At 39.2% G+C, this 15,146-nt stretch overlaps 1 long non-coding RNA gene across 12 annotated transcripts in view; it reads left to right on the forward strand.

The window, feature by feature from the left end:
- LOC141425808 (uncharacterized) overlaps positions 1-15,146 on the forward strand; it is a 149,274-nt gene that overhangs the window by 5,888 nt on the left and 128,240 nt on the right. For all 12 annotated transcript variants that reach the window (XR_012450933.1, XR_012450931.1, XR_012450932.1 and 9 more), the window contains exon 2: positions 4,956-5,104. This is a non-coding gene — a long non-coding RNA (uncharacterized lncRNA). The remainder of the gene's footprint in view (positions 1-4,955; positions 5,105-15,146) is intronic.

The following is a 15,146-nucleotide window of genomic DNA, read 5'->3' on the forward strand; positions in this document are numbered from 1 at the left end:
AGAGTAGAAATAAGTGGCAAGTAGATCTAAAAGGACAAACAGAAAACACTCAGCACAGAAGGAGGGACAAACATTTGAAGGACAAATGGAAAGTCACAACATCCTTTAGGTCCTAGGAGTGGCAGAGGGCTTTTGAAGGACAGGAGTACCTGTTACCCTCTAGAGGGCGCTCGAGGATTTCTCTCTCCATTCACTGGTCACGGGTGAAAACACTCAAGAAAGAGCCCTTGGCTAGGGGGATAGAGCCAGTAGAGGGATTGCCTCTGGAATGGGAACTCCCCCTTTCATATTGATTGACTCCATTTGGGCCGATGTGTAATAACAATTAAAGTAAACAAAGCTAATACTAAGAATTTTCTGTGTGCCAAATTCTTGAATCTCATTTAGCACAATTATTTGAGGCAAGTACCATAGCAATTATCCTATTATAAAGAGACAGAGTCTGGATTTAATCCTACTACATAGGACTATTCTCTGCTCTGTTGTCCAGGATTGACCCAGTTTAGCACTAGAAATCCTGCATCTTTGAAACACCTCAATTTCAGTACAGCTGAACCAGTTTCACAGGTGTTTTCTCAGCTCATGCCTGAAATCCAAGCTATCTACCTGATAGGTAAAGACAGGAGGATCTGGGTTCAAGGACAGCCTTGGCAAGAAGTTAGCACTTGGCCTCTACCTGGAAAACAAGCTAAAAGCAGAAAGGATTGGGGGTGTGGCTCAAGTGGCAGAATATTTGTCTAGCAGATGTGAGACCCTGATTCAATCTTCCATATGAAAAAAACAAAAACAAGTGAACGAAAAAACCTAGGAGCCCTGAGCAGCCTGAGAAATTTCAGCCTGAGAAAATGCATTATTCAGGCCTATTATAATATTCCAGCCCTATTCTTCAATATTTCCCCCACTTCTTCTGTCCCTCTGTTTCAGCTCTTTTTCCTGCTGTATCCATTGAAGTCTTAGCAGGAAGCAGATGGCACCCTCAAAAAGGCTTAGCTGAAAAGAATTTCAGGTGGGGATTATTTACAGAGGTGTGGGCAGGGTTAATGGAACCATCAAGCACTGGGGATATACTCAGGGATTAGTCTTTAACTCTGGAGTTCTGTGGGGGCAAAGGGAGGGAATGCTGCTACCAACCGGGTAATACCTGGAACTGTGCAGGTGAGGTTGCCATGGCTGGCAGCTGGATCTTCTGCCTGAACTGTGGTGAGGCAGGGAGGACAGAGGAGGGTGGCATCAAATCCCTGGCCACTCCTGCCCTCTGGCCCATTGCCAGGGTCTCATTGCAGAGGGCAAAGAAAGGTAAATTTGAAGTCAAGTTGAGGATAGTCTCTCAGGCCACAGAGCATGATAGGAAAGGGCAGAGAACAGGTCCGTGAGTAATCATCCCAGGCCACTCTGTTGCCACTCAGTTGAAAAAAATCAGGTCCCTGGCACAGGGAAAATAGTCTCATCAGTTAATGTCACTGAGGGGTAATGGGGTTCAGACAGAGTCCTTCCTGGAACCTAAACCATGCCATTAGTCACTACCAGGGTACACAAAAGAAAGAAAAAGAAACAATTAGAATAAAATAAATGGCAACAACCCCACATCTGAGTGGGTCTCATCTGATAATACTGATTTCCTTCTTCTACTACTTATTGCATGATTCCTGACCCTTCCCTGGCACCTTGGCAGTTAAAGTGTTCTCACCTGATAGGGTGAGCCAAACCTTTACCCTCACACCATTCAGGTGCTGAGTGGTTCTGCCTCTTTTGAGTGGCTGCTGTTTCCTGGTGACCATTACTATTGGACATGTGAGTGCAATGAATCTAATGGGTTTAGGTATTCTCTTCCCATTTTCTAGCAATTATCCCAATATCTCCTTGATAATCAAAATCAAGCATACTGGCCCATACAGACACATCATTCTCTGTTCTTGATCAAAGGCATGAATAGCCTGAAAGGTTCATGGTCATTCTTGTGTCTTCTAGTGGAAATATTCCTCTCCATTGGCACAAGGATCTCCAGCCCAGTAGATTCAATGTTTCAGAAAGATGAAGACAATATTCTTGAAGTGGGTAATTAAGTGTAATAGTGAGAGAACCTGCTCCCAAATCCACTCTTGCATTTTTCCAGAGCCATGTTTCCAATACCCTGTACTGGCCACTGAACTGACCACATAAAGGATAGCACCCCACCTTCACAAGATGTTATCTCCCAGCAGGACCATAAGTGAGCATTTAATTGGTAATTTCCTTACTTAAGCAAGCTAGCTATTTCTAAGTGATGGTCAGAAAATGAATTCCATGACATGAGCCTGATTCTACTGATGTTTATACTAAGAATAGTATAAGTGATACCAAGGGGTGAATAAGGCAGTGAATCAACCACCTGTATATGGTGGTGATCCTCACAGAAATATGAACAGGAAAGGGAAGTTACTCTCCAGAATATGCAGTTATTCCCCAAAAGACAAAGTACCACCCCTTTCATAATGAAGAAGTCTAATATAATCTGTCTGGATGACTGATGCCCCTAGGAAATGGTACCAAATAAGGGCTCAGTATTGGCTTCTGTTTTATAAATTTGGGGACTTAGCAGTGGCAGTGGCTAGATCAGCTGTAGTGAGAGGAAGTCCATGTTTTTGCTCCCATATATTGCCTCTAATCTGGTTCCACAACCACGTTGTACATGGGTCTTTTGCCTAAGCATGGATATGGCCAGTGTTCAGACTACTGTTATAAAATACCACAAACTGAGTGGCTTATAAGTAAGAGAAATTTATTTCTCACAGTTTTGGAGGCTGGTAGATCCAAAATCAAAGAACCAGCAGATTCTGTGTCTTGTGAGGTTCTATTTCCTGGTTCATAGATGGCACCTTCTGTGATCTCACATAGTGGAAGGGGCAGTGCAGCACTCTGAGGCCTCTTTTATGAGGGCACTAGCCTTATTCACAAGGGCACTGCCCTCATGAACTAATCACCTTCCCACATCATCACCTTCTAATATATCACATTGGTGATTAGGTTTCGGCATGAGTTTGGAGGGATAGAAATATTCAGACCATGGCAAGCAGGGAAGGTGGTTCACTGGCAATGAACCACCTTATTTAGCCTTCTGTGTAGTAAATGTCTTCTGGAGGACATTGATATAGGACTCAAATTGCCTCAAAGGCTGTAGTCTTCCTCAGAAATCCATTGTATAGCTTCCTTTCAGTTTATCTTGGTATTAGTCTTCCAGGTCTTGGATAAATTGCCTAACCTATTAGCCACTGGCTGTAAGTTTTTCTATTTCAGGAAATCTCAAATTATCCCTTAACTCATGTCTCCAACCATATGAATCTCCTGAAGTTCTGTCCACTGGAAGATGTCCCTCAATTTGTAGGGCAGCCCAATACTGACAAGTTCCTTTCCTTCTCATAAAATGGTCATAGGAAATTCCCCATGACATCAGAGCACAATTTGAGGGAAAGGCGGGAAGCAGTAAGAAGTCTGAGTCATCTACTTATGCAGAAAAAAGAGGTGCTGGAAATAGATGCGGGAAGGTGAGGGAATAAAGAATAACAGCTCACCCACGTATGTGCTGTACTTTACCCTTAAGCTAAAATGGCATGATTCTTTAGCAAGCTTCCTCTTAACTTTGTGTAAGAAAAATCCTGATAAATACAAGTCATTACTATTGTAGGCCAATGAGGCAATCAAGGACTGTCATAGCACCTGACCAACACTATATCTGAGGTAAAAATAGGTATAATCCAATATCTATGTTTAATTGATTTTCTTCCAGAAAGTCTATCTTGAAGAGTGAGGTTCTGATAAACCCCTTCTTCATTTTTGTTTGCTTTGTTGCTTTTTTTTGTTTTGTCTGAGACAGGGTCTTTCTGTGCTCAAGCTGGCCTCAAATTTGCTATCTTCTGCCTCCCAAGTGCTGGGATTATAGATGTGCACCACCATGTCTGGTTTCCTCCTGCTTTTTTTTTAAAGTGACATTTATATATTTTCTTTGTCAGTGAAGGTGAAAAAATCCATTTATATAATATTAGTTTCATGTAAGCATTAATGAAACTGTTGGAATCCTTACATGGATTTAAGACAAATGTGCCTAATCCATGAAATTAGAAGTCAGAAAAGGAAGCATGAGGGGAGTACCTCGGGGTTGGTATTGCTGTACTTTCTTCTCTGAGTATTGGTTACATGGGCACTTCATTTTGTGATATTACAAGCTGTGCACTTATGACAGATATGATTTTCTATACATATACTGTGCTCCCATAAGAAGAGAAAATGAAATCTACTTTCTTGATTTCCCTACAAAAGTTTCCATGAACTTGAAACTAGATGAGAAAATCTCATGAAATACTGCAAATCAGTGTATTCTTCCTTCTGAACAGTCTGTCAGAGACATTTATTGAAGACTTAGAATGCAAGGAATTACTTTAGCTATGCCCTGTAGTATAGCAAGGGGGCAATGTATCATCAAAACAACTCACTCATAAAGCAGTATTTACCCAGCACCTATTGTGTGTCAGACGCTTGATCTTCCACAAGGAGCAATATAGACAGAACTTCTTGTTCTTATTGAACTGAGGCCTAATGAGGGCAGACACAGCCAATCAACAATAAAGCAGTAAATTACATGGTGTTCGAGAAGGTGAAAAGGGTTATTGAAGAAAACTGAGCAGTTAAGGGAGACAAGGAAGATTGCAATTTCGAAAGGTTATTAAGGTAGATATCACTAAGAATGTGGTACCTAAGCCAAGTTGTGAAGGAGGTATCAGCCACGTATATAAGGAGGGAAGAACATTCAGGCAGAGGGGATGGAGCATCAGGCAAGAGAGGACCTGACAATCTCAAAGCAAGGAGGCCAGTGTGATTGGCCAGTGTGAGCAAAGGACAAAGGAACTGATGTGAGGTCAGGGCACTCATGGAAGGAAAGGTAATTGTAGACTGTTGCATGATATCTGTTTTTCTTTTTCCAGAATGAGGCACCACAGCAAGAATTTGACCAAGAGAGTGACATGAGCCAACTTACACCTTGAAGGCATCTTGGGACCATTTTAAGAACAGACTGAAGAGGTGCAAGAGTAGTAGCAGGAAGACCAGACAGGAGGCTATTGCAATAATCCAGGTGAAAAAGATGCTGGATCAGACCAGGCTGGTGGCAAGGGACGTGCATGTAATAGAGTTTGAGAATATTTTGAAGATTGACCAGCAGGATATATTGAAAGGATGCAATGAGATTTAAGGAAATAGAGAAGTCAAGCATGATTTTGAGGTTCTGGTTCTAAGCAAGGGTGAGGCTATCATGAACTCAGATCAGGAGACTGTGGGTGGAGCAGGACTTGGGAGGAAATTGAGAAACTCAGTGTTGTACACCTTAGGTTTGAAATGTCTGTTAACCTAATGGAGGGGGGAGATGGGCATTTAAGTACCTGAGTTTAAGGATCAGAATATATGTGTAGATGCAAATGTAAATGTCACATTAATGGACATAGGCATTATATTTATAAGATTTGATGAAGATAAGAAAGAAGAGAATGTAAAACAGGACTGAGAACCAAGGACTGAGGCCTGGAGCATCCCAAGAGAAGCACCCAATAATACAAAAAGAAGAACAGCCAGTTCTGTCCTAGGTTATTTCAAGCCTGCAACAGGACTAGTTGACTTAACACCACTTACCACTGTAATAATTGCCTCCCAGGAACAAAAGTCTAGGGACATTTTTCTAGTCTCTATGCCAAACCATGATCATGAGTAATTGTATAGTACCTGGCTCTTCCTAATTATTGCAAATTGCTGAGTGAATTATTTCAGGACTCTGGGGACAGGCAAAAAATCTCCTATCACTTGAGCTTTTATTAAAGAGACCTAGTGTTTGAAATATTTAGGTTTCCTCACCTTTGGACCCTCCAGGAAAACTGGCGATCAGATGTGCCAGGGTGGTTCCTATTTAAGACTGAGCTGTAAGCCGTCAGACTATACCATACAATGCATCTGCTCTTCCTCTCTGATCAATTCTATCTGGATCAATTATTTTTGGTCCTTAAACATCTATCCTTCTGCCACAGAGCCTCTAACTTGTTGACTTGTTGATCCCTTCTCTGGATCATTTCCCGTTTGAGTAGCTCACTACTTCTAGTCACCTCTTCAGAATAGGCTACTGTCACCATTTCAGCTCAAACTACAGTGCTCTCTTCCAGTTATTGTGCTGTTTATACCACTTATTACTTCCTACCATTATATTGTGTCTCTTTGGTTGGTTACTCTTTGATTCTCCCTCTAAAATGTCTCCTTGAGGCAGGGTATTCTTTTGTTTTCTTCTCAATCCCCAGTATATAGATCTAGAACAAAGTCTTGCCCATAGCAGGCAATACATGTTGGATTATGAATGAATCAATTCACTCAGATCTGGTCAAGATACATTTAACTAAATAACTATGCGAATGAAGATTAGTGCTTAGCCTAAGTAAAAGTGAAGCATTTCTCATGTGGGATGAATAGTCTGTATTTTCTTCTTATAAATTGTACTTGACAATCCTTTTCTCACCGTTTGGCTTTGAAAAGTGGAAAAAATGGTGTTTCTCACTTCACCAGGAACAGGACAGGAATCCATTATAAAGACATTTATAGGAAATGGCTTGGAGGAAAACTAGGTATCAGGAGACTTTCAACTTGGGACCTTAGAGTTTTGATTAAACTTTGACTTTGAAACCTTTCCGAAGTGTGTGCACGCACACACACACACACACACACACACACACACAGCAGAATTAACAGATTTAGATTGAAACCAGCTAACATAGTGCTACATTGTGTAGAGGCTGATCTCTACTGTTACCTAACTTCTGTCAACACAGAAATACAGGAACCCAAATCAGATGTTTGTGTGCCAAAAGGTAAGGATATCAAGGATACATAAGGTTATAAAAGAAAAAAAAATTACGAAGATAAGCGATAAGGAAAGATTTCAGTCTCACATCTTATTCCACTACTGGGAGATAAAAAGATTTTATTTCTGTCTTACACATAGGCTTAGACAACCCCAAATCTTGCTCTTTGTGATGGCCTTATGAGCAGGGCAAATGGAAAGAGGGAAATTCCTGGCAAGCCCTGGGTTGGAGATGGTACAAAAGAACCTCAGTAACTATTGTGTATTTCCTTCTTTCCTAAATCCATACGAACTTGCCCAGTAAAGCTTTCTTTAGTCTTTTACTGACTCTAAAACTTAACTTATTTTAATTTTTGCCTTTCACTTCTTATTTCCTTTCCCACAGATGGTACTGAGTAAAATAGAAGCCTGTAAAAGTAAAGCTTGAAAGACTTTCTTTCCTTTTTTTGGCTTTAAAATGTTTCACATGACTACATGATAGTCCCACCTCACCCACCCACACTTACATTTTTCTTCTTCTTAGCATTAATAGGTCTAAACTTTCAGTGAGGCAGGAAATTTAGAATAAGAAACTGCATGTGTTTTTTTTTTTTTGTCTCTTAAAGGAGTTTTTAAAAATGCTGAAGGGTCTCTGATTCCAGGTACAATTAAGTGTACTCACATCCATCCTGTTTCTGTCATTGAATGATGCTTTAAAACCAGGAAGTATTATACAAAACATCTGAAGACTAAAGAGTAAATAACAGCAGGCAGATTGGAGAAGACTAAAATGGGGAGTTTGTAATTTTACCCCCTGTTGCATTTCTTGAAATGAACTTAAGACTGCCTGAAACCTGAAGTTGCAACTGAGGCACAGACAGAGGAACACAGAAGAGATCCTCTAATTCTGGCTCAAAGAATAGAAAAGGAAACTCCTAACACTTCAAGAGGCTGGAGATGACCATTATTTTAATTTTTTTTTCCCTGTTCTCCAGTCTTTCATTTACTGTAGCTCATGGGAAGCACTGCAGTGGTGGCAGTCACAGGAGTACACAGAAATCAAAACTCTCAGAGCTGGGTGTTCCTCTTCTACTGGAGGAGCTGTGGCCCCAAGAGTGTGAAAAAACTCCTATGGCTTTTTCTCTATATATGTTCATTTCCATTTAATACGAGATGTGGAGACAGTTGCAGGAAATACAGAATAAAACAAATCTAGCAAAATTCCAGCTTCGTGATCAGAACAGTAAAGAGTAGACTCAGGAAACATAGGAGATATCAGGGAGATCACAGAGAGAAAAAGAGTTCAGTTATTGTATTACTATTATTATTAAAGCTGTTTATGAATTCCTGAGCTCACCCTTGATTTATTTGTGCATGGATATGACTTTAAATCACGTGGCCATTGAGACTTGAACAGCAGAACTGGCCACTGCCAGAATCCTTGTATGTACATTGTATGGCACATTTGTGAGACAAATCTGACTAGGGGTGCATGGGCTTTAAGAACTGGACTGATATTGGAATCACTACCAACAGAAGGCTGGTTGGAACTTTTAAACTGAACGTCCGTTGACATTTAGATGAAAACTGTAAGATTTAAATAAGAACTAGAATTTCATAAAATTCGAAATGTCTAGAATACAATCTCAAAGTATGCAACATGCAAAGAACCAGGAAGATTATGACCCACTTGGCAAAAACCAACCAAGAGACCCCAATGCCAAGATGACACCGATGCTGGAGTTATCTGACGAAGACTTGCTAGCAGGGCTATTAGAAAAATACTCCATCAAGTAAGGAAGTAAACTCATATAAATGCAAGAATACAATGCTTCAGCCAAGAAACAGAAGATATAAAAAGAACTGTTTGAAATGTCAAAACTGAGAAAAATAAGAACTTACAAATAAAATCCTTGCTGGGTAGGCTCAATGGAAAAGTTAACAAAGAAAAAGGTGAACTTTCAGATACAGCAATAGAATTTATTGAATTTGAACAACAGAGAGAAAAAAAAAGTTGGAGAAAAAAAAAAAGATTCAGCCAGGTGCTGGTGGCTCACACCCTTCTCCTGGCTACTCAGGAGGCAGAGATCAGGAGGATCGCAGTTTGAGGCCAGCCCCTGCAAATAGTTTGTGAGGCCCCCATCTTGAAAAAATCTATCACAAAAAAGGGCTGGTGGAGTGGCTCAAGGTGTAGGCCCTGAGTTCAACCTCAGTACCACAATAAATGACCCATAGAATGTAACCAAATAGTCTCACATTCATGTCATCAGAGTCTCAGAAGGAAAGGAGAAAGTGAGGGATAGAAAAAGTATTTGAAGAAATAACAGCTGAAAACACCCCCCAATTTAGCAAGAGATATAAACTAACAGATTCAAGAAGCTCTGCAAACCCCAAAGAGGACAAGAAATCCCTCCCAGATATCATATTCAAACTGCTAAAAATTAAAGACAAAAAAAAAAAGGAAACCAGAAGAAAACAATTCCTTAGAGGGAAAGAATGATTTGAATGACTAGGGACTTCTCACCAGAAACCATGGAAAAGAAAGTAAAACTTTTTTAAAGTGCTGAAGGCAAAGAGCTGTTAAGTCAGAATCCTATAACCAGTAAAAATATTCTTCAGGAATTAAGTGGAAATAGAGACATTCTCATATGAAGAAAATCTAAGAGAAGCCCTGTCCTAAAAGAAGTGCTAAAAGGAATTTTTCAGACAGAAGTGAAATGACCCTGGAAATTTGTAACAGCAATAAAAAATGAAGAAAGAACAGCACACATGGTAAATATCTTAGAAAATAGACAATTTTTCTTTTCTTGAATATTTTCAAATATGCTTCGTGATTGAAAATAAAAAACTAGAACATTGTCCAGTGGACTTCTCAATGTATATAGCTGTAATAAATAAATGCATATAATTACATAAATAATATAATACATTGTAATAAATAAGACAATTGCCACAAAAATTGGGAGATAAAAGAGATCTAGATGGTGGCAAGGCTTCTATATTCCACTTTAAGTTTTGAAAAATTAAGTATGTGCATTAAAATTGATGAAATTCAGCTAAAGCAGTGCTTAGAGGACATTTATCGCAATAACTATGTATTAGAAAAAAGAAATGGTTCAAGTCAATCATCTAAGTTTCTAATTCAAGAAAGTAGAGAAAAAAAAAACCCTAAAGCAATTGAAAAGAAGGAAATAAAAAAAGATAAGACAATATTCAATGAAATCAAAAACAAAAAAGCAGCAGAAACATCATTAAAACTTCAAAACAACTTCTTGATATATATACATCTATCAATACTGAAAGCACACCAATTCCCAATGTAAGGTGTGAAATGGGATATTGCTGCAGACTCCATAGACATAAAAAGGATAATAAGGGAATACTATGAACAACTCTACACAAATAAATTTGGCAACTTAAAAAAAAATCAGCTAGTTCATAGAAATATAAAAAACTACCAACATTTGCCCAACATGAAGCAACCCAAATAGTCTTGCAACTATTAAATGAATTTAATTCCTAGTTAAAAACCTTCAAAAAAGGAAATTTCTGGGGACTGGTGGTTTGTACTAATAAATTCTACCAAACATTCACAGAAGTGACCCTTATCCTACAAAAAGTAGAAGAAGAAGAAACACTGCCTAACTCATTTTAAGGGCCAGCATCAACTTGTTATGAAAACTGACAACAGTACAAGAAAACTACAGATCAAAATTCTTCATGAAAACACATATAAAAATCCTCAACAAAATTAAATACAACAACATATAAGAATAAAATACACACCAAGCAAAACTCATCCTGTGAATGCAAGATTGATTAAATGTTGTGTATCAGTCAATGCAACCTACCTAATTAAAGAATAAAACAAAACCCACATGAGTTACAGATGTAAATATAAAATGTACACTTATAAAACTTTTAGAAGAAGACAGGGTTAAAAATCATTATGACCTGAAATTATGACACTGAAAGTCTGATTCAAAAAAGACAAAATCAATAAAACAAACTTCTTCAAAATCAAAACTTTTGCTAAGTAAAAGACATCATTTAGAGCATGAAAAGAAAAGCTACTGACTGGGAGAAAATCTTTGCAAATCACATTCCCAACAAAGAACTTTTGTCTGGAATATACCAAGAATCCTCAGATTTCAACAATAAGAGAACAATCCAGTTTTAAAATAGGCAAAAGACTTAAATAGATACTTCACCACAGAGGATGTATAGATGGAAAATAAGCCCATGGAAAAATATGCAATATCATTACTCACTAGGAAAAGGCAAATGAACACCACAATATATATCTATTAGATGACTAAAATAAAAAATATGGAGCTATCAATTTTTTTTTTTGCAAGGACGCAAAACAACTGTCATACCTTGCAGATGTGAATGCAAGATGGCACAGGCACTCTGGCAAAAAAAAAAAAAGCTTCACAGTTTTTAAATAAAGTCAAACATTTATTATTTGACTAGCTCCATGTCCAGCAATCCCACTCCTAGGTATTTACCATAGAAAAATAAATGTTACCAAAAAAATCCCTGTACACAAATGTTTATATAGTGGTTCTATTCATAGTCACCCCAAATTGGAAACAACCTAAATCTAAGTGTCCTTCGACTAGTGAGTGGATAAACAAACCATGCTATATCTACATAATGGAATATTCCTCAGCTCTATAAAGAAAGCAGCTATTGAATCATGCAACAAGTTGGATGAATCTCAAAGGCATTAAGCTAGGTGAAAGGAGCCTGTCTCAAAAGGTTAGACTCCATTTATATGAAGTTCTTTAAAAGAACCGTAGTGATGGGTAATAAATCAGTGATTAGTGATCTGTAAGGAATTTGGGATTGATAGTAAGTGTTATGGCAAAGGGATAACATATGGGAGTTTTTTTGTTTTGTTTCAGATTTTTTGTTGTTGTTGTTATTTTTGAGACACGATCTGGCTGTGTAGCCCAGGCTGTCCTCAAACTCATGATCCTCCTGGCACAACTTCCCTAGTGCTGGTATTAAAAGCATGTACCATCATGCCCAGCCTACAAGGGAGTTTTTTTTGGGGGGGATAGGGGGATTGATGCTGTTCTGTATCTTGGCTGTAGTGGTGGTTGCATGAATTTATACACATGGCAAAATTTATAGCACTGAGCAAATAGAAAAGGTCAATTTTACTGTGTGTTAAGTTTTAAAAATAAGACCGGAAAAAACACAGAAGATGGCACAGGAGGCAGAAAAGCATTGCCTTACTTATTTTCCCTCTTTCATTGATCTGAGGTAGAGAACAGTTCAGGCACTGTCCTTTCAGATTTAGTACTCTACATGTTTGCTTATTCCCAGCTCCCATCAAAGCAGCCACGAAACTTGACTCACCCAGTGCAGATCTGGAACAGATAGCTGGGGGAGAGGACAGGCTATCAGAAAGTTAATGACTTGGCAGTATGCCATGGTTTAAAGGAACAAGGAGGATATTCAAAACTTAATGGAAGTATTCAGTTCGTGAGATAAGGAGACATGCTTTAGTTTTAATCATCTATTCCTGCACTATGTTCCAAGTGTTTGTTAGGTCAGCAAATGAACAACTTCAAGTTCTTATATTCACAAGAAGAGAAATCATTACCTTTCTGTTCTTCAAAACAAAACTCTGTAGTCAACAGAAATACGCTACCGAGCCCAAAGTAAGACTACAGATTTGTTGATTTATTATTATTAATTTTTTTTGCTAGACTCAAGATCACTGATGGCTTATTTGCCTGTGCACAATTGTTTCTGGCATCCAGCAAACAGCAGAAGTTCAGTTAGCACTTAGGAAATTGAATTGGCTATTAGAAGGTGAATTTCACTGTCTAGGATTATTTTTTGGATAGGAATTCCAAACTAGATTAGCAATCATAATAAAAATGAAAGGAAAATTTCTAGTAGGAAAAAAACCAGGATGTTGTTGAAATGCTTTTAGGTGTCAGAATATTGCATATCAGATCAGAAAAGGGAGGCATTGACTGGGATCCTATGGGCTCCTCAGCACTCAGAGGAGATGGCATGGTCAGGTGAACACTGGTGCCCATGCCACATGGCACAAAAGGAGGTAGCTTTTAAAAAATACCAAGAGTGATCTGGGAATTTGCTTCGGCTTGGCTTTGCTAACTTTCCATTACCTCAGGAAAAACAGGGGTTATTGTTGAGAACGCTCATGTATTAAGCCTAGAAATAGCTCAGGAACTGAGGCAACACAGCCTAGACCAGCACTGTCTTAGAATGTCTATTGCGCTTGGCTGCTTGTATTATTTTTCCTCTTTTTACCCACCAGCTCCTTCTGCTTCTGCATTTGTTCCAGTTCCCAGTACAAGCAGGCAGAGCTCTTGGAATTTTCCAGTTCCAATGAGTGGCAAAAATCTTACTGGACGATTGTAATACATCATGGCCTAGCCAGTGTATTGGTTGCTCTTGGGTCATAAATGTCTATAGCTAATATCACAAGGTTCACACACACTTACTCTCTCACACACATACTTACCCTCACACACACTCACTCACACACACACACACACACACACACACACAAATGGGGGTGGGGGTAGGCATCTCCCTTTATAAGAGTTGTGAGGGGCAGGAACTAATATTTCAAAGACAGAAGTTCCTCTAGTTTGGGGGACAGGACTGAAAGTAATTTGATGACACCCTTTTTGATCATTTATGTTACACAGCAGGTGGAAGAGTGAGCTGGGGCAGGGGCTTTCTTTAAGACAGAAGGATACATTTCAAAGAAGGACTGTGAGACATAGCTTGTGTTGTTGGTTGGGCACTCTATGTCCAACAAAGAGTTGGGATGTTGCTTTCCTGTCATTTGAGGAGCCCTATGCTGCATGTATTTTAGGGGAGGACAGAGTGTGTTGGCTAAGAGCATGACTTTAGGATGTCTAGGTTCCAATTCCAGTATGGTCACTTGCTTTTTGATTTTTGAATAATTAATCTCACCCTCTGAAGTTCAGTTTTATTAGCTATGAAGTGGAAATGATTATCTCTTAGGTTATTTAGAACAAAATTCCAATTTTTTAGTACCTAAAATCCAGCATGACTTCCCATTGCGCAGAGTTAAAATCCCTGTTTGTTACAATGGCTGATAATGTCCTATACCCTCCTCATTTTCTGGGTCCTCCCCTGGTTGGCTCTGCTGCAGCCATATTGGCCTGTGGGCTCTTCCTTATACATTCCAGTCATGCTCCTACCTCAGACTCCTTGGGCTAGTTGTATCTTCTTCCAGAAAAATCTTAACCTGATAACTTCAAGATTCACTCTATTATCTTCTTCATGATGAAATGCTACTGTCTCCATGAAGTCTCCCCTAAATACTCAGTTTAGAACTGTGGCCGTTCCCCCTCTTTCCTGCATTCTTGATTCCCTGTGCCCTGCTCCACTTTTCCATAGCACATATCTCTTCTAACACAGGACATAATTAATTATTGATCTTGTTTATTTCTCCTTCCACAGTAGAATGTAAGGCTCAGAGAATGGGAGTTTTGTGTTTTCTTTGTTGGTTCATCTCTAGTACCTAGAAGGGAGTGGCACAGAGTAAATGCTCAAAAGATGGTTTTGAATGAGTGAATGTGTGAACATGAGCTCCTTACGGTTTCATTTTCTTCCACTTCAACCTCAACTTTTTTTTTAAGTGATGCTAGAGTTTGAACTCAAGATTTGCGCTTGCTAGGCAGGATAAGCCATGTTCCCAGCCTCCAACCTCAACTTTTTGTGATTATCTGATTGCCCTCTCACCCTTTACTTTTATTATTTGTTTCTTCAACAAGCGTTTATGTGTCTGTTCTGCCCCAGGCTCTGGAGAGAGGGCAGTGAATTAAGTCACCACTGTCCTACTTGCCCACAGGGCAGGCAATGAAAATCTAAACAAATAAAATTGTATTGTAATGCAAGGGGCCATTTTTCACTAATGAAAATACCAAGCAGGTGAGGTAGGGAGAGCAACTAATTGTAGGTAGGATGTCCAGGGAGGTGTCCCAGTAGAACTGGCATTTGAGGAGGATTCTGAAGGAGGTGAGAGTATGAGTGTGTGGCTATGGGAAAAAGGTGTTCCTGGCAAGAGAACAGCCAAGGCAAAGGTTCAGTAGCAGCAGAATGATTTGCATGTTCTACACTCACCCAAACAACTATCTGTTGATATAATCTGCCATCCCCACACTTATATCTGATCAGCCCAACCCTATTGGAGGAGCTCACCCCACCTCGTCAGTGGCACTGGAGGCCTATTGTTTCACCTCTCTGATGGGTTCTCAGCATGACTCCTGTTGTTCTT

This window comes from Castor canadensis, chromosome 8, assembly GCF_047511655.1.
Source record: "Castor canadensis chromosome 8, mCasCan1.hap1v2, whole genome shotgun sequence".
NCBI lineage: Eukaryota > Metazoa > Chordata > Mammalia > Rodentia > Castoridae > Castor > Castor canadensis.